The 20,137-nt window shown below is 40.3% G+C and overlaps 1 pseudogene across 1 annotated transcript; it reads left to right on the forward strand.

The window, feature by feature from the left end:
* Positions 1-225: 225 nt before the first annotated feature.
* On the forward strand, positions 226-2,423 carry LOC116536735 (annotated as a pseudogene). The gene has a single exon (XR_004262772.1). The product of XR_004262772.1 is annotated as an RNA-binding protein 39 pseudogene (transcript).
* The last annotated feature ends 17,714 nt before the right edge of the window (positions 2,424-20,137 follow it).

Here is a 20,137-nt window from a genome sequence, read left to right on the forward strand (position 1 = left end):
TTGGGAGTCCACTAATGCATGATGATTTCATTCAGCTGATGTTAAATTTAATATAATTTAATCTAGCTGACATTTACCTCTGCAGTTTCTCTGAAGAAAGAGTATGCTAAGATACTACAGCGTGAAGCAGCGGCCGCCATTTCAGGGAGCTTGCCCACGCTGGCTGCCGAAGCCGCCGTCCTGCTCTCCCGCGTGGGCTTCTCTAATTCCATCGTGTGTTTTAGATTCGCTCGGGCCTCGCCGTCCCCTGAGCCCGATATTCGTGCTGGGCGGTCCCGCGGCCTGGGCCTAGGGACTTAGGAGTAGCAACAGCAGCGGCGGCAGCGGCGGCAGCGGCGGCGGCAGGAGTCACTTCCGGAACAGGAGCGCCACAAGCGCCCAAAAGCCCGCACAGGCGTTTGAGAAAATGGCAGACGACACTGATATTGAAGCAATGCTTGAGGCTCCTTACAAGAAAGATGCGAACAAGTTGAGCAGTGCCAACGGCCATGAAGAATGTAGCAAAAAGAGGGAAAAAAGCAAGAGCAGAAGTCGTAGTCATGAACGAAAGAGAAGCAAAGTAAGGAATGAAAGTGAAGTAGAGTTGGAGAAAGGAAAAAGAGCAAAAGCCGTGAAAGGCAACGAAGTAGAAGCAAAGAGAGGCGACGGAGCCACTCAGGAAGTCGAGATCGAAGATTTAGAGGCCCCTCAGAAGTCCTTACTCCGGACCAAAATTTAACAGTGCCATCTGAGGAAAGGCTGGATTGCCTCATAGCATCAAATTAAGCAGACGACGTTCCGGAAGCAAAAGTCCATTTAGAAAAGACAAGAGCTCTGTGAGGGACCCTACTGATAATCTAACTCCTAAGGAAAGACATGCAAGGACAGTCTACTGTATGCAGCTGGCGGCAAGAATTCGACCAAGAGATTTGGAAGAGTTTTTCTCTACAGTAGGAAAGCTTCCAGATGTGAGGATTATTTCTGAAGGAAATTCAAGACGTTCAAAAGGAATTGCTTGTGTGAAGTTCGTCGATGTTAGCTTAGCTCAGTACTTCTAGCAATAGGATTAACTGGCCGACGAATTTTAGGACTGCCAGTCATAGTACAGGCATCACACGCAGAAAAAAACCGAGCTGCAGCAATGCCAATTTACAAAAGGAAAGTGCTGGACCTGTGAGGCTTTATGTGGGCTCGTTACACTTTAACATAACTGAAGACAGTCTTCGTGGGATGTTTGAGCCTTTCAGAAGGATTGAAAGCATCCAGCTGATGATGGACAGTGAAACTGGTCGATCCAACGGATATGGATTTATTACATTTGCTGATTCAGAATGTGTCAGAAAGGCTTCGGAACAACTTAATGGATTTGAACTAGCAGGAAGGCCAATGAGAAGTTGGTCCTGTTACTGAGTGTACTGATGCTTCAAGCGCTAGTTGATTTTTGGACAGTAATGAACTGGAAAGGACTGGAATTGATTTGGGAACAACTGGTGGTCTTCAATTAATGGCAAGACTTGCAGAGGGTACAGGTTTGCAGATTCCACCAGCAGCACAGCAAGCTCTACAAATGAGTGGCTCTTTGGCATTTGGTGCTGTGGCAGAATTCTCTTTTGTTACAGATTTGCAAACAAGGCTTTCTCAGCAGACTGAAGCTTCAGCTTTAGCTGCAGCTGCCTCTATTCAGCCACTTGCAACACAGTGTTTCCAACCTTCTAACATGTTTAGTCCTCAAACAGAAGTTGGATGGGATACAGAGATTAAGGACGATGTGATCGAAGATTGTAATAAACATGGACGAGTTACTCATATTTATGTTAACCAAAATTCAGCTCAGGGCAATGTGTATGTGAAGTGCCCATCAATTGCTGCAGCTATTGCTGCTGTCAATGCATTGCATGGCAGGTGGCTTGTTAGTAAAATGATAACAGCAGCATATGTACCTCTTCCAGCTTACCACAACCTGTTTCCTGATTCTATGACAGCAACACAACTACTGTTTCCAAGTAGACAATGAAGGAAGATATAGTCCCTTATGTATATAGCTTTTTTCTTTCTCAAGAATTCATCTTGAGTTATCTTTTATTTAGATTAAAAAAAAAAGAGGCAAGGATCTACCGTCATTTGTATACAATTCCTGTTACCTTGAAAAAGTAAAAAAACAGGAATGCAGTGTGCTCATTCTCCCTAAATAGCAAATCCCACTGTATACAAAACTGTTCTCTTGTTCTGCCTTTTCAAATGTTCATGTAGAAAATTAATGAACTATAGGAATAGCTCTAGGAGAACAAATGTGCTTTCTGTAGAAAGGCAGACCAGGGATGCAATGTTTTTAATGTTTCAGAAGTCTAACTTTTTACACAGCAGTTACATTTCACATTTCACTAATGTTGATATTTGGCTGATGGTTGAGCAGGTTTCTGAAATACACATTTAGTGTATGGGAATACAAGACAGCTAAAAGGGCTCTTTGGTTAGCATCTCATCTTGCATTCTGATCAATTGGCAAGAAAGGGAGACTTCAAAATTATAATATTTCTTGATTGTATCTTTTCAATTAATGTATCTGTAAAAGTTTCTTTGTAAATACTATGTGTTCTGGTGTGTCTTAAAATTTCAAACAAAATGATCCCTGCATTTCCTGAAGATTTTTAGTGAGAGTCTGGTAAGCAAAGCAGTCTGAGAAAGAAATAGGAAATGCAGAAATAGGTTTTGTCTGGTTGCATATAATCTTTGCTCTTTTTAAGCTCTGCGAGTTCTGAAATATATTTTTGGGTTACTTCAGTGTTTTTGACAAGACAGCTTGATATTTCTACCAAACAAATGACTTTCATATTACAACAATCTTTATAAATAAAAGTCTCTTAAAAAGGTAAAGAAAGTAAAAAGAAAATTACTATTGTGTAAACAAGAATGGGTGAAGGTATTTTCATCTTAAGTAAGCCAAAAATAATTGTTTTAAGAAACCTTGGCACATTCATTGTAAACCAATCATATCCAACTCATTATGTGGGTATAGAGTGGCTATGTGCTCAGTCTGTTGAATTAATCAATACAAAGCATGCAGCTTTCCGACCCCCCTTGAAGACGATCATTGACTGTGTGTCTGCTTGCCAAAATGGTGGTTCTCAGTGTGGTCCTCAGACCAGCAGCATCTGCATCAACTAGGAACCTGTTAGAAATGCTAATTCTTAGGCCCCAGCTCAAACCTATGGACTCAAATACTCTGGTTGTGTGACTCAGCCGTCCATGTTTTAATAAGCCCTCCAGGGGATTCTGATGTATGCAGTGTGAGAACACTGCACAAGAAAACAGTTGTTTGCTGTTTCAGTGTTCTTAATTACACTCCAAAGAAAGAGAATTCTCCTTCTTTCTGAGTATTCTGTTCTTGAACTCTTTCACTGTTTCATAGGGGAATCTCCCCAATGAATTCAGGGAGATGAGCCACAACTTAGTGTTTGTTTATAGTGATTCCAAGAGGTCAAACTGATGCCCATTGTCCTGACAGAGGAATGAAGACTCAGGGCCTGGCGGGTCTCCTGCTGCTAGAGGAGAATGGAAATTGACCAGGATGTGGAGCTCTCAAATGGTTGCAATAACTTCCAAATCTATTTTTTTCTTTCTCTTATTTAAGTTGTGTTGCAAATGAAATCCAATCCATATTTCCCCTAATTTACATTTAAAATGGTTCAAATGTTCTGTTGGTAGGAGATGAGTGTCCCAACGGACCTTATGAACCTACTAAAACCTAATCTTCAAAACAGGAAGTTGCACTTTACCCAGTGCAAACAAAGTTTAGCACGAAAGGCCTGATTTGTATTTAACTTTCTTAGCCGAAAAATTTGGAATATATTTTAATTTTCAAAACACATTCTCTCCCATTCTCCCTACCATCATCAGTCACATCTGCTGCCTTTCCCTCTCATATAAACTAAGTTGTGAGAGCTCTAACCTTATTTTTATAATCATATTCTTGTCTTTTATGGTTGAGGAATCATGAAACTCTGGAAATATAGTAGTTATCCCTAAGATTAATTTAGTTCTACAACCATTTATTGTTGCCTGCACCAGAAAATAGGACTGGCCTGCAGTGAAAAAGGAAATTTAAAAAAAATTCAGAAATGAGTTGATCTTAGCTGAGAAATGACTATTTGGTGCACTAAATATATATTTGATCATCATTTGCTCCAATTGCTTGAGAATAAGACATAACCTCTATATTAAATCTCTGAAATTTTTTTGGAGATGCTAAAGAGGATCTCCATATTAGGGAACAAGCAATTTAATTAGGGCTAGAGGAGGAGGCGGAAAGAGAGAGAACTGTGGCAACCTGCCTAGGCCAGGATAGGATACAGTCAAGCTGTCTTGTACCTAACTCCTCTGTGTTCGCATGGTACTTTGTACATACTTTCATCTAGTACTTCCCTCAAGGCAACTAATGATTTACACATCTATTTCTCTTACTAAGACTATGAGCCTTTTGAAGTTAGGGGCTTTTTGTTTGTTTGTTTGTTTTTGTTTTTTCTCAAGGAAGTTGTGTTGAGTTGCCCCTGCCGCTTGATACAATGTACCTACTTCAACTGGTTCTCTTAGCTGGTTTGCAACTTGAGGCCTCATGGAGGATTACAGAGATACTATCACTTTGGTCTTACACCTAGGAGAAGAGGCTCCTAGGTAGTGTAGGGCAGAGCCTTTTTAATGTAAAAATGCCAGAGTTTAGGAATTTTTTTCCTTTATGGGAACAGATGGCCAGTAACTAGGTGTGGAGGCAGAAGAGCCCTGAGGAAATATGGTGAAAATAGGGAATACAGAGGTGAACCTCCCTCACCCGCACCTCCATCCCCACACCATTCAGTGCCTCATCCTGAGCAAGTATGTCAGTGTGCAAGTTATTATTGCTGCATAGCAAATCACCGCAAAATTCTGGCTTTAAAAAGCAGCAATCACTCTATTATGTTTCCAAACTTTTGCAAGTCAGGAATTTAGGAAGGGCTCTACTGGGGTGGTTCTGGCATGAAATGTCTTACTGCAGTCGCAGTCAGGTAGTAACTAAAGCAGGAACAGGTGGGGTGCTGGAGCAACCAGGACCTGGCTGGGCATCTTTCGCACTCTTCATTAAGTCTCAGGGCCTCTCCACATAGTCCCTCCATGTGGGACTTCCGAAAAACAGGGAGTCTAGACTGTTTAGGGAGACCCAGGATGCCAAGCATTAGTGTGACAGTGAACAAGGTGGAAAGTTGGGTGGCCTTTTATGAACTAACCTCAGAAGTCTCATAGTGTCACTTCTGTCATAGATTATTGGTTGAATAGTGCCACAAAGCACACCCAGTTTCACAGAGAGGGGACTCGGCCCTCCACCCCATGATGGAAGGAGTTTCAAAACCACATTGTACAAGAGTGTGTGAGATGGGACATACTGTTTCAGATCTCTTTGGGGAATATATGGTTTGCCATGGCCAGTAAGAAAGCTAACAGCTGTAACATCTATTTGCTTTCCACCAAAATGGTGTCCTTAACCCCCTTCTCTCCCCATCAACACACATGCACACCCTGCACTTTTTATTCCAAGTACATTTTTGTTTTGTTTTACACTGAAGGAATCTGGCATAACATTAATGTTAAGAAGTCTTAAGGTTTCTACCTAATGAATGTGAATTTAGGTTTCATAAAACTTAAAAATATCACAGGTTTCACTGTTCCCATACATTCCAACGTCATTTTCCCAGGAAATACTATTTCAAGTCCTGTTACAGGGGAAAAAGGTAGATGAAAATCAATATTGATGGGGAGTACTGTAGAAAAATATGTGTGCTGTAGGTTATATTACCACGGAGGTAGTAGTTTCCTGTGGAAACTTTTTCCCCAGGAACAGTCAAACGTGTTCACATACATTCCCATGTAATTTTCCCTGGAAATACTATTTCAACAGTCAAACCTGTTCACATACATTCCCAAGTAATTTTCCCTGGAAATACTATTTCAAGAAATACATACCTCCCAAATAAACCTGTTCACCACCAGTCCTTTACTGGTGGTAAAACTCAATTTTAAAATATTTTGAGAAACAAGAAAAAATTTGGGTGGGGAAATCTAATTTGCTGTTACCCAGAGAAAAGTGAATTACTTAGTATTAACATTTGAAAAGACAAGATTAAAGTTTGTCTCTTTTCCAGAGGTAATTTGTAGCATGTTCAATAGTAGCTGGCATATACTGGCAAACAAACAAACAAAAAGCTAATAAATTCATTCACAAATTGTAGATGATTGTCTTTTTCTAGAAATTGTAGTTTTTTAAATAAAGAACTGCCAGATTTTTAAGTTTTACTGAAAGTATCTAAAGCAAGCAGCAAGTAGCTATTGAGCTTGGTGAGATAATGACTATTTTCTTTAATTACCTTACTACCAAATGTTGTGCTATTCAATATATTCCACACATAAATCATTCCAAAGACAAGATTCAAGCCATCACAGATTTACATTTCACAAAGAAATATAAATTACCCTTGTCTCTGTTTTCCACATTGATGATCTGTGTAATGAGCTGAAGAGGTAAGACTCAGGAAACCATCTTCATTAACAGTAAACTAAGAACAATTAATAACATTTTTTAAAAGAAGGAGGAGAAGCCATTACCTGGGGCTAGATAATTGAATTGTATAAACTTGTTGAACCTTTACTCAACTATAAATGTATTTGCAAGTAATTATCACCCACAGTATAAATAACTTTATAATATTCTACCTGAGTCAACATTAGTCAGATTTGCAAAACACAAAGGAAAATAAGCAATTAGTTGATTCCTTATCCAAGAAAAGCATATTACTTAGTTACAAATAATTCCAAAATTCCCAGAGGAATGAGTGGGCAGAGGCTGGTTCTGTACAGCATATGACTCAACTTCAGATGTGGCAAGCAGGTGACCTGTCGACAGGAAGGCCGCCTTCTGGTAAACTGCAGCCCAAGCTTCCTCTACTTTTCTGAAAGCCCATTATAACACAGGCTTGTAAAATATGGAAGTATGAGGGCTGGTATTATAACCTGAGACAGTTTTGGAGCTCTTCATATGGGAATACCTGAAGTACACCTCTTGATTATTCTCAAAAGTAAATTTTCAGAAGATCTTCTGCCAAGAGCTTCACGTCTGTGAGAGAAAAACCTTGGGGGCGAGGGAGGGAAGGTAGGGGAGCATCTAACCATGCTGTGAAAATTCTGGGCTAAATATTCATTTCAAAACAGTAAGGTAGAAATGGAAACACTGAAACAGTCTATAAACTATCTAAATATGATCAGTACATGATTTTTCATATGAATGCACTCATCTGTCCCCATCAAAACTGGATGCTTTGTTGAGTCCTATCAAATAATTATTGGGGACTCATTTTTCTGGAATGAACAGAGGGCAGGATCAACTTTTCTAAAGATGAAACTTATAGGAATGTCTGTATTTGAAATCTCACTTGTATAACGCCCAGCCATCTTATAGCCCATTGATACTTGTGGACAAGGAACCAAACAAGGCATGTGTTTGAATGGTTATGGTCTCTAACCTTAGCCTGAGACTGGTAGATTGCCAGGTGCTGACTCCACACCAAAAGCATTTCTGCCTGGCTCAGTCTTAATTGTCACAGCTGTTTCTCTGAGTACGTATGGGATGTGGTGCCCTAGTTCTTCCTAGGAATGTGCTTCTTGAATGAAGGAAACATGTTATCTGCTTCTTATCTGATTATGTGTTTATAAATGCATGCCTACCTCTAACCTTGTCCACAGGCCAATTTTGGATCAGCCAAAGGCACTCATTTGTTGTCTTAACTTTAGAAACTCTGTCCCAATAATTTAAGAAAGCCTAATCAGTAAAGGCATCAAATTTCTAGGAGATTTTTTTTTTAATACACAAGGTGTTATTAAGCAGAGTGACTTGGTTTGTACTTTTTCCCTTTCGTTTTCTATAGGCTACAAACTGAATGTTTGAGTTCCACCCCCCCACCCCCAATTCATATGTCAAAGCTCTCATTTCCAAGATGATGGTATTAGGAGGTGGGGCCGCTGGGAGGTGATTAAATCATGAGAGTAAAGCCCGCATGAATGGACTTAGTGCCCTTAAAAAAGACACTCACGCCAAGAGCACTCATCATCTTTCCCCCAGGCGAGGATACAATGAGAAGATGGTTGTCTGCAACCAGAAGAGGGCTTGCACCAGGAACCAAATCAGCCGGCACCTTCGTCTTGAACTTCCCAGCCTAAAGAACTGTGAGGAATAGATGTCTACTGTCTAAGCCACCCAGTCTATGGTACGTCGTTACACAACAGCTGGAACAGACTAAGACATCATCTAAAAATGTCCACTCGCCACCGAAAGTGAGCTATAGTAATTATTTGTATATTACAAATAATATAGAAACACACCCACCATTTTATTTCTCTCTAAATTCTATGTGTAACAATCCTCTGGGAAAGTGAATACTTTTCCTTCTTTGTTGCCAGTAAAGATACTCTGTGATCTCGAGAGTTCTGCTATCAGTGGAGAGTAATCATTAAACAGAAAGCTCCCCATGTGTAGTAAAAGACTCTACACATGGTTCTAGTTATACCACCCTGGATTGTTTATTTGCTGAAGAATCCCCATCCTTGGACTGACTAACTTAGGTTAAAGAGCCAGACCATCAATATCATATACAAAAAGCAGCAATATTTTTTATTTAAGTGTTAATTTTTATTTAAAATGTTGTATATTTTAAAGCAGTACATATATGCATTAGTTATCTATTTCTAGCTTTCAAATTCTACAATAGCATTGTTATTTGTGTCTATTTTTCAAATTAAAAAAACCGTTCTCCTACTTGCTTCAAGGCCTACTCACAAGTTATTAAAGGTTAGGAGAAGCTGAAGTTCTGTGATCCAGCCACCCCACCGGCTGACACCTTGGTGGTACTTTCTAAGTAACATTTGGATACGCTCTTCTTTAAAAATTGGATTCAGGGGAAAATTAGATTGAGGACTTTGTGGTTGGCATAGGGGTAAGTGTTGAGAAATGTTCCCTTGGCTTGGATGAAGGAAAGAATATGGCCATTCGGAACCTTTTTTAAAAAAACAAACAAGCCTCTAATCTTCTTGTTATACTCAATTTCCTTTTGCATGGAGAGTGTGGCACTGGGACTGCCTCTTTGAAAGAACTGTACAGAAACAATAAAGAAGAATGGCAAAGAGGGTGACACTCAGGGCCCTCGATTAGTTCCAGTTCTTTATACAATGCATACAAAGAAACACACACCCAAACACACACACACACACACATTTTTCTACCACAACTTCCCATCCATGTACATTGTGTTCATCCATATCCGCTATTCTCAATACCTTCTCTTGACTTAGTTCACTCACAGTGACTTTGCATTTCTGAAGCAGGAATGACTACATCTCCCACATGCATTTCTTTCTTTGCTCCGTGTGTTTTGAGAGTATATTTCCTGACCATTAATCTCTCCCTTGTCTCCATAGAGCAAATGTAGAGTCTCTTTCTTTGGCGTTTCCCATTGCTGGATAGGAAAATGCTGGGGACAAAAGTACTCCATACGAGCTTAAAGAACAAATGACAACACATTATCCATTTGTCATGAAAACTCTGAATCTGAATGGCCCACGACACTAACAGTCATTTCCTAGATGATGCTTGATATCTATGAACATTACACATACAAAGAGTACCTTAGGACCATATGTATGTGCAGAATGCAACATTTTTGCATTTTTATCTTTCTCCAGTTTAATCCTACTCCATCTCCAATTTCGAATACAATATTTGATTCCTTCTCCTGATGTCATCGCCTAGCAATCCTGAACTTCTGCAGCAAGGTGACAAGGGACAATCGCCTTACGGTAACATATTTATCACTGTAGATGACAAATATGGCAGAGCTTGCCTGTTACTTGTTGGTTTCTTAGGGGGCCATTCAGGGATATGGGTGTATTACTGTAGTTCAGTAGGTGAAAGGATAGAATTAGATGTCTGCCTTACTTGACTTTGTTTCAGAAAAGGCTGTGAGCTCTTGTTTCCCTGATATTTATGAAGGATCCTCTAGGATTTCTTCCCCCACATTTATTAAGCTTTCGTTGAAAGCAATAGGTGAGACATCTAAATGTGTTTTTATGTGGTTATCTAGAAGGAATATTGACATCTAGGTACAAAAGTGAAATCTAAAGTTTTAACGACTTGTATGCAAAGCTTTCATGATTACTACAAGGTTCAGCAACACAAAACATGCAATCCTAGGAGTGTCAGTGAAAATCTTACCACATTTAAGAGATTGACACGGTTCTCTGGGCTGCCCATCAGTTATAGAACTACACTGTGGTCCTGGCACAGACTTCCACGTTTCACACCTTAAGCCACATAACCTTTACACACCCCCAACTATAAAATACCTAGAGGAAAGGTACAGAGATTTACAAATAAATGTATTTGAAAGAGCTAAGGAATTATCCACACAATTTACACTAGTGTCAGTCATTGAAGAAAAAAAAGTCTTACTACCAGGTATAAGTTATACACGAGTGATTTAGAAGCATTTTATGCACTCAAATGTCTCCAAGGATCTGAGGACAGTCAGGATGTATCAAAGAATGCACTACTCAGATATCTTTGCTTTGTCCCCTCAGCTCCTCTCTCTGTGCTTCTCTTCCCTGCTGTCTGCCAGGACACTGCAGTTCTGGACTGCATCAGCAAGGTCCCCATGCCCTCATGCTTCTAATTGTGTTTGACCCATAAAGAGCATCTGCAGAAGATCAGTGAGACAGAGGAAATTGGGATCTGGGCATTTATGCCTCTGCCTCCCTTCCTGCTGTTTTGCCTCAGGCTGGCGGCATCCCTCAACCACCTTTTCCAGGTGGCAGACTCTATGACAACTCAAAGACTCACCAGCTCCTTCCCTATTCCAGTAACTATTCCCTCCCCTCAAGCCTTCAAGCCTAAAAGTGCTAACAAGTTGGTTGCTACAAGTTACAGATAACTGCACTCTCCTTTGTGTTTCTCCTATGCCAACTTTGTCAATAACTCCTCCTCCAATTAACCTGTTTTTGAGTGTGTCAACTGTTTTTTGTTAGAAACCTGGCTGATGCATCCTGCATTTCTCAGGAACTCTGAAGAACACCCAGGAGGCAAGGCATGCAGTAAAAGGTAGGTGGCAACCACTTACAAGATCAGCATGGAGTTTTGGGGCTGAGTTCCAGATTGGGGGATGCTGGTGGAGTGCAGCAGATAGTCAGATTTTTGCAATTTGTAATTTACCACCATCATGGTGCACTTATTGCCTATTCCACAGGCAGGTGGAGAGAAGCTGCAGGACATGGAGCCAGGAAAAGGGAACTCAGTCTCCCACTTCATGTCCTTTTCAGGGAGCTATAGCCTGAGCTTGTAAGGCCCCTCACTGTCACACTTCCTTGTAAAGGATACCTTAAGCCGTCTTTATAAGTAAGAAGTGAGTGTCCTTTGGAATGGTTTTCCCAAAATCTTTTAAACTCTGTAGGAAAAAGTCAAGCAATGAAAAATTATAGGATGATATGTTTATGGTAAAGAGATGGAATTTAAAAACAGTTAAAAAATTTGCCCATGTACTTACTTAAATGAAGAAACATCAAATTAGCTAATAGTAATACACGTTTTCTTAATGGCATTGCAATAAAAATTGCAAAACATCATCTGGATCAACCTGCCACCTACAAGGAAAGCCATGTTGATTCCATTGAACTCTACCTACTCTAGAAGGTCTTTAGGGAAATGGTGATATAACAGTCTTCAACTTACGCTTGAAGTCGGCATTAAAACAGATATAAATAATTATCAGTTATTTTTGTAACTGAACCTTTAAAAGGGGTGACTATGGGATAGACCAAATCAACATCCAATCTCTAATAGAATGTTTTTCTTCCTGTCTCACCCATCCAGCATTAGAATTCAGGAACTAGACACCTGCCTTATGTTTAATGTATATATATAGTGTCTAGGCTGATGAGAAAATGTCCTGGGAAGAATTTCTAAAACTAGTATATAATCATTTTGGTTCCTCAGCTTGATCTATCCATAGATCATCTTGGCTAGATTTTATTACACTGTATATCTAATGTTTAGGCAGATATAGAACATTATTACTTGATTGGAAAAGCATTTTCTAAGCAAAGTAAGGATTTTTGCTGTATCACAACATGGAGATATAGAAATTTGGGGTGAGGCCCTGAGTCTGCCATCTAACACTTGTACCTTAGGGGTTTGTCACTTCACTGCTAAGGCTTTGGTACACTCATGAAGGGATGGAGGTAAATGAAAAATAATGTCTTTTTCAGCTAGAATGAAAACCCTATTATCTGAACATGGGAGGATGGAAGGCCCTAGGTGTATAAGTCAGGATTCTGCTGAAATAATTCTGCATAATAACTCCAAAACTTGGTAGTTTATAACAATGAACATTTATTTCTACCTCAAGGATCTGAAGATCACCTGTAACTCAGATAGGCTCAGCTGATCTCAGCTCCAAGCTTCAACTTGGATTCAGATTTGCTCCATATTTCTTTTCAATCTGGGACCAGAAACTACCAGGCATATTCTTCTCATGGCTGATGGCAGAAATACAAAAGAAAGGAGTGAGAGGAAATACACAATATCTCTTAAGGCTTCAGCTGGGAACTGACCCCCTTTCACTTCTACCTACGTTTCTTTGGCTGAACCAAGTCACATGACCAAGAACAAAGTCAATGGATCAAGGTATATAATCTGCTTACTCTCTTGAGAAGCACTGCAAAGTCACATGGCAAAGGGTGCAATGGTATAATTCTATTACAAAAAAAAAAAAATTAAAACTTAGGAACATAAATCCAATCTGCTATCCCATTGGACATTGAGCATAGTTTATAATCTCTAAACTCTCCAGCCTATAATCTCTAAACTGCTCTTCCTGTCCTCATATAGGGCAGTAAACCCATACATCATCATTGAACTTTGCCAGCAAAGCAGAGCTACAGCTCTTTGAGAAGGGGTTACTGGTTGATGGAGAGGTACCACCCTGCTATTGGCCAACCACTTCAAGACAGCAGAGTTTGCATCAGTGGTGTGAATCAGATGGGCATTTGTTGAGGACCCACATTCATCAACATTCAGGACAGCAAGGAGCTGTCTTGAGACATTTTATTCACCCTGATGAAGCCCCAAATAATTCCATAACAGTCTTTAAGTTCCCCAGTAAAATAGATTTTTTATCTCTTCTCAAAAGTTCTCATATAAGAGATTCAATAGAAAACTGTGGAAGTTTCCTCTGTAACAGCCCCAGAAGGCCTGGCAGGGTGGTAGACTGCCAGAAATGCAAATTACCAGACTTGCGTCAACACAAATCAGGATCTATTGAGTCCCCTTGAAATCTGATCTTTATTCTTACTTGCTTCAAGATTCACATCCAAGTCTGAGTCAGGAAACTCACCAAGCTACCCTTCTCAGAGAGAGTCAGACCCCTGTGGGGTATTCTCTTCCTTGTTCTCATTTTGACTCTGATAATTATGGGTTGTAATGGAAATATCGGCATAATCTGAACCTTAGCTGTGGACTGTACAAGGGGAACTCATGGCTGCAATTTTAATTTTTTTACGTATAATCTGCCAACATATATGCCCATAGTGTAAACTTTCTTGGTTAGGTTTATAAATTGGGTGTTTGTGACAAACTCTAAGACCCTCAGGGGAATCACTCTGTCATTAACAACTCAGTTTATTTAAGGAGCCATTAGTGAAAGAAAGGATGGAGAGAAGAAGCTGAACTTGTATCTTTCTTCCAACTCTCAATCCAAGAACTACACCTCCTTCAGATGGTGAGACCTCCCTTCTGTGGACAGTCATTCACCAAATCTGTAAGAAAACATCATGAGCTGTTTCCAGGCTGAATTATAGCTATGACTTCCTACAGCTGCCTCACTTTCAAACAAGACAGTTTCAGTCAGATGAACTTGCTGGCCAGAAAAGGAGAGAAAGTCTCCTATCAAGCTACTGGCCATTGGCCAAACTGATCATCTCTCAATAGTGACGCAGGTTTAGAGCTTCTCCTGGAAAAGCAGCTGTCTCCAAAGGATATGAAATGAGCTCATGCATGAAATAAGACTTGAGCAGAGATGTGATTGTTTATGTGATTTCTTTAATTAATATCCTCTCTGTAAGACATTCCAACGTATTTTGCTTATGAAAATTAATATTTTTAATGTGATAAGATTAAATCAGTAAAAAATAACTTTCCCTTTCAATAAGAAATGGAGATTTAAAAAGGCAAATATGCAATCAAAGTCAATCTTTGCCCCAAGGATTAATTTTAACATTCTATGATACTAACAGTGGGTGATCATCACACTCACTTCTACCAGAACTATCCTGGAAGAATCTTTCCCATTGATTAGTTAGTTCCTTTTAGAGATTTATTCATTCATATTTTAGAATCCTTAACTATGTAAAATCTTATTATTTTAAATTTTATTTGGATGTATTGGAATAATGGTTCTTCATAGGCAGATGACACAGTAGAAATAAATGCTTCTTTCCTTGGTCATACCATACTTGTGATCTTGTGTTAATTATCTACTCTTGTGTCATACTAGTTATCTTACATTAATTATCTACTGTTGTGTAATAAAACCTCCAAAACTTAATGGCTTAAAACAACATTTATTATCACATGCTTTCCGTGGGTAAGAAATCTAGGTGTGGTTTAGCTGGATCTTTTGATTCAGGATGTCTCGCAAGGCTGAATTCAAGGTGTGGGACAGAGCTGCAGTTTCATCCGAAGGCTCTACTAGAGAAAGTCTGCTTCCAAGCTCACTCACAGGTTCTCACAGATTATTGGGTTGAGGGGCTCACGTAGTTGCTGGCTCTTAACAAGAGGCTTCTCTCAATTTCTTGCCAAATGGGCCTCTCCAGAAGGCAGCTTGCAACCTGGCAGCTGGCTTCCCCAAGAGCAAGGTCTCCAAGAGAAAGGAAGTGTATAAGAGATCACAAGCAAAAAGAAGTCAGTCTTTTTGTGACCTCATCTCAGAAGTGATATGCCATTACCTGTGTTGTATTGTGAGAAGCAAGTCACTAAATCCAGCCCCACTCAAGAATGTAAATATAAGAAGATAGAGATCATTGTGGGGCAGTTTAGAGGTTGGCTGACACATATCTTTTAGCCATTTAATAAAATATAGCTTGAGGTAAAGGAAAAAATACTTATACAAACATAGTAGAATTTAGAACATAAACGTGGTGTTTCTATTGAGCTAGGCAATTTATAAGGCTCTAACTATTCTAATAATGCCACCTTTATTCAAGCTATTTTTCAAATTAATTTTTTAAATTATTTTTCAGAGTTCCCTTAAGTGCCTATGTCACATTCTTTGCACACCCCTGAATTCACCCCCCAGTCCCAAATTATGGCCATTTTTTTCCTTGCAGGTAGATTTGAATAATGGAAAGAGTTAAAAGTCATTCAAATAGATAAGGTTAGTGATCATGATAGTTAATGCTGTTTTTAGACTTGGTTTTTGTACTCATGAAATAAAAAGACTGATTTCCTTATGTGGCTCATAAATTGGCCTCAAAGGCAGGGCCTAAAAAGGACTGTTTTGATTTAACCTTCATTTGGATGCTTAAAACCTGGTACTCATCTGAAGATTTTTAATAGCTTCCTTCATAGCTATACTTTATGTGTTTATACTTTTTCCTCCACATCTGATATTCCAGGGCAAATAAAAAGCATAGATCATGTTGGGACATGTTGAGACAGAAAGGGACACTGAGGAAAGAACTAGAGCCCTCCAAGTGGGCTCCAGAGTACACTTTCCCTCACAAGCAGACAGAATACCTTTATAGCAGCATGCACTTGGATTATCTACTGTACATCTAAGACCGCGCTAGGGTTTGCAGTTGGAGTCAGTATGAGTCTGACACGCCACATCCATACCCAGGGACCTCCTCAGGGCTAAGAGAAATCCGAGGAACATCCACAACCACTAACCTTAATCTGGTTGGAAGGAGAAGAGACATTGCATCACAAATAGGGGGATTATTTTGGGGAGATCCATCTACTCACAATCCTCAGGATTATAACCTGTTATGAGCTTCTTACTTGTTAAATAAATGCCTTCAATTTTTTTCAAACTTAGCATAACTCATTTCCATTAATCTCCATTTTCCTTGGCCCAGGGCAAGAGGTGAAAGGCTAGGCACTAGTTCTGTGCTGAACCCTGAGTCTGTGCAAAATGACCTGGAGCTCCATATTCCCATTTCCTCTGGCCACCCACCCCTCCCCACTCCCACCCCTCTTTCCCTTTCTTCAAACCTAAAGAGCAAGCCTACAACCCTAATACCGTCAGAGGCGTTTGAACCACAGCAACTCCATCTTGAATAGAAGCTGGGTAAAATAAAGCTGAAACCTACTGAGCTGCATTCTCAGAAGGTTTGGCATTCTAAGTCACAGGATGAGATAGGAGGTTGGCACAAGATACAGGTCTTAAAGACCTTGCTGATAAAACAGATTGCAATAAAGAAGCCGGCGAAAACCCACCAAAACCAAGATGTTCATGAGAATGACCCCTGGTTGTCCTCACTGCTGCATCCCACCAGCGCCATGACAGTATACAAATGCCACGGCAACATTAAAAAGTTACACTATGTGGTCTAATAACGGGAGAGATGAATAATACATGCTTTTTTATATTTCCATAGGTTATTGGGGAACAGGTAGTGTTTGATTACATACATAAGTTCTTCAGTGGTGATTTGTGAGATTTTGGTGCAGCCATCATCTGAGCTATACATTCCGCCCAATTTATAGTCTTCTTTTATCCTTCACCTCCTTCCCACCCTTTTCCCATGAGTCCCCAAAGTCCATTGTGTCATTCTTACGCCTTTGTGTCCTCATAGCTTAGCTCCCACTTATGAATGAGAACATACGATGTTTGGTTTTCCATTCCTGAGTTACTTCACTTAGAATAATGGTCTCCAACTCCATCCAGGTCGCAGCAAATGCCATTCATTCATTCCTTTTTATGGCTGAGTAGTATTCCATCACATATGCATACCACAATTTCTTTATCCACTTGTCACTTGATGGGCATTTGGGTTAGTTCCACATTTTTGTAATTGAGAATTATGTGGCTATAAATGTGTGTGCAAGTATCTTTTTCATATAATGACTTGTTTTCCTCTGGGTAGATACCCAGCAGTGGGATTGCTGGATCAAATGGTAGTTCTACTCTTAGTTATTTAAGGAATCTCCGTACTGTTTTCCCAAGTGGGTAACAGTGTGGCTGTACTCACTTTCATTCCCACCAGCAGTGTAGAAGTGTTCCCTGTTCACTGCATCCATGCCAACATCTATTATTTTTTGATTTTTGGATTACGGCTGTTCTTTTTTTTTTTTCCTGTCATCTACATTAGGTATATCTCCCAATGTTAGCCCTCCCAAATCCCCCCCAGCCCTACTATCCCTTCTGTAGTCTCCCCACCCCCCAACAGGCCCTGGTGTGTGATGTTCCCCTTCCTGTGTCCATGTGTTCTCACTGTTCAACACCCACTTATGAGTGAGGTATGTTGTTTCATCTGCATTTCAAATTGTGGATTGGAAGATGAGCTTATTTGGGGAAGCATGTCTTCTGATACAGGTATAATGAAAGGAGGACTTCGTTTCCTGCAACTTCTAGAATTCCACTCTTCCTGGGCAGCAGCCAGGAAGAGAGGCTCCCTTACTGCTTAATTCATCTCTTTCTCCTTTACCTTTTCTGACCAGGATCCAGCCTTTATTTTCCTTAATACTCACTCGGTTGATTCATCCATTTAATGTTTTCTGTTGTGTTAAAATGTTCTGCTGGCCATTTTCTCACTTTGCTCTTCCAGCTCCCTGTTTCTCCTTTCTCATTCCTTCTCTGTGCCCTGGGTTGACCTCTATGGTAATGTAGCACCCGGGCTCACCAGAACTCTGGTTTCTGATTGAGTTAGGCCAAGGGGCAGCAGTGACAGGAAATCAGAGGGTTCAACGAGAGTATTCAGGAAATGCATCCCAGTCCCACCCTACCTTCCTACAAGTCACAGTCTCCTTTATGGAGAAAGGAGGTCGGCACAAGATACAGGTTTCCCTCTCCCACAGTGAGAGCTCTCTCGAGGCTCCAGTAACGGTGCCCTCCCCCCTCCCCTCTAAACCGTGGGTGGTAATGGCTTCCTAATTTTGTTGGTCCCTGGAGTGCACCACCAACCTTGATGGTTCCATTAACTGTGTCCACAATTCTATAAAAGGATCTTTTTCTCTTCAATCACCCCTTGAGTGTGCCATCTGTAGCCTATTGGTCACATCTGTTTCCTCAAGGACTTTGCCGGATAAAAATGCTAACTAACCAACTGTACTTATTGTAAGGAAATGTTCAATATTCTTACTAATTAGAGACATGCATAACTGTTAATAATATCTTCTTACCTACATAAAGCCAAGAGCCCCCTTGCTGAATTGGTATCATTCCAGTGAACAGCAGAGGAGGGCTGGGTGCAGTGGCTCATATCTATAATCCTAGCACTTTGAGAGGCCAAGGCAGGTAGATCACGTGAGCCCAGGAGTTTGAGACCAGACTGGCCAACATAATGAGACCCTGTCTCTACCAAAAAAAAAGTTTTTAAAAATTACCCAAGTGTAGTGGCACATGCCTGTGGTCCCAGCTACTCAGGAGGCTGAGGTGGGAGGATCACTTGAGCCCAGGAGGTCAAGGCTGCAGTGAGCTATGGTCACGCTACTACACTCCAGCCTGAGTGACAGAGCAAGACCCTGTCACCCTCCCTCCCCTCGACCCATAAAAGCATTGAGGTAAAAGTTACAAAATGACCACTTCTTTGTGTTTCAAGGAGTAAAGAAGACATGCCTCTATCTCTGACATGGAGTCCCCAGGACTGGGAAGAGGAGTGGCACTTACAGTTCTGTGAGGGAGGTAGAGGCCTGAACCTCATCTGGCTGGCTGGGAGAGTGTGCTCTTCTGATAAGTCACAGTGGCCTAGGGTCAGCAAGATTTCACTCTAACATAGCCAACAACAGCAGGTAGACAAAGGGGACCAGGGCCCTTGGAGACTCTGAGGAGTCCAGGAGGGATGGCAGCTATGCAGCAGCAAGCTGACACCAGGAGTGGCCTTCTGATGTCCAAGAGGACAGACTGTAAGCAACTGATGGGATGTGGGGGACAGTTGACACAAATTAAGGATGCTGGGCCCCTTGCCAATCTGCCTCTTAGGTCATTTTAAATTTAATTTTGAGAAAGAGGATGTGATGAGACTGGATCCCTGATGGTTGCTGACTGGATTTTGGAGAACTACTTTGTATTGAGAATGTTGCCAGTTATGAAAATGTTTATGCTTTTATTTAAAAATCTCCTTCACATAAAATAGGATTCTACAAATACCTAGCTGATCACCTAGAATCTTTTCTGCAAGGCACGAGCCGTTCTAGGAGAGTATAAATTCTAAACCTCGGTTGGAATCAATGATACAATCAGGTCTAGCTATGGGTGGTTAATGGGAAAAGATAACTTCAATTTCTGGAGGTTGTTTTTCACTATGACTCTCAAGTGTAATGTGCAGAGTTACATTACAGAGAATTTGAAAGGATACTGGTGGTTAAATGTTAGGATAGATGAGAGGATAATACCTCCAATACATTCTTTCTCACCTTAAAAAGGAAGAGAGAAAGGAAGAAAGTAAAAGAGGAAAAAAGTAAAGAAGAAACTGCTGAAAAAATACAAAATATTTTTAAGAGAGGTTTCAAAAAATATGTCTCTACAGACATGGCCACATTCTTCCAAAGTACAGCATAGCAAAAGAAAACGGGCTTGACTATTGGGTAAGAGGACTCTACTCCCACTACCTCCTTCATCCCATAATACTTTCATAAGGTCTTAAATCATGATTTTAAAACAATGTCCATGCTACAAATTAGAACTTCCAACCTGGACACTGAAAAAGAAACTTTAAATACATATTAATAGATGTGGTTATATATCAGATACTGTACATACATTGTCTCCCTGAATCCTTGCAGTCATTCTAGGCAATAGATATTATTACCTCAATTCTGCAAATGAAAAAGCAGGCATAGAGAGGTTCAGTGAAATGCTTAAAGCCTCATGATCAG

Source organism: Sapajus apella, unplaced genomic scaffold, assembly GCF_009761245.1.
Source record: "Sapajus apella isolate SASKATOON/1434 unplaced genomic scaffold, GSC_monkey_1.0 scaffold103, whole genome shotgun sequence".
In the NCBI taxonomy this organism is placed as follows: Eukaryota; Metazoa; Chordata; class Mammalia; order Primates; family Cebidae; genus Sapajus; species Sapajus apella.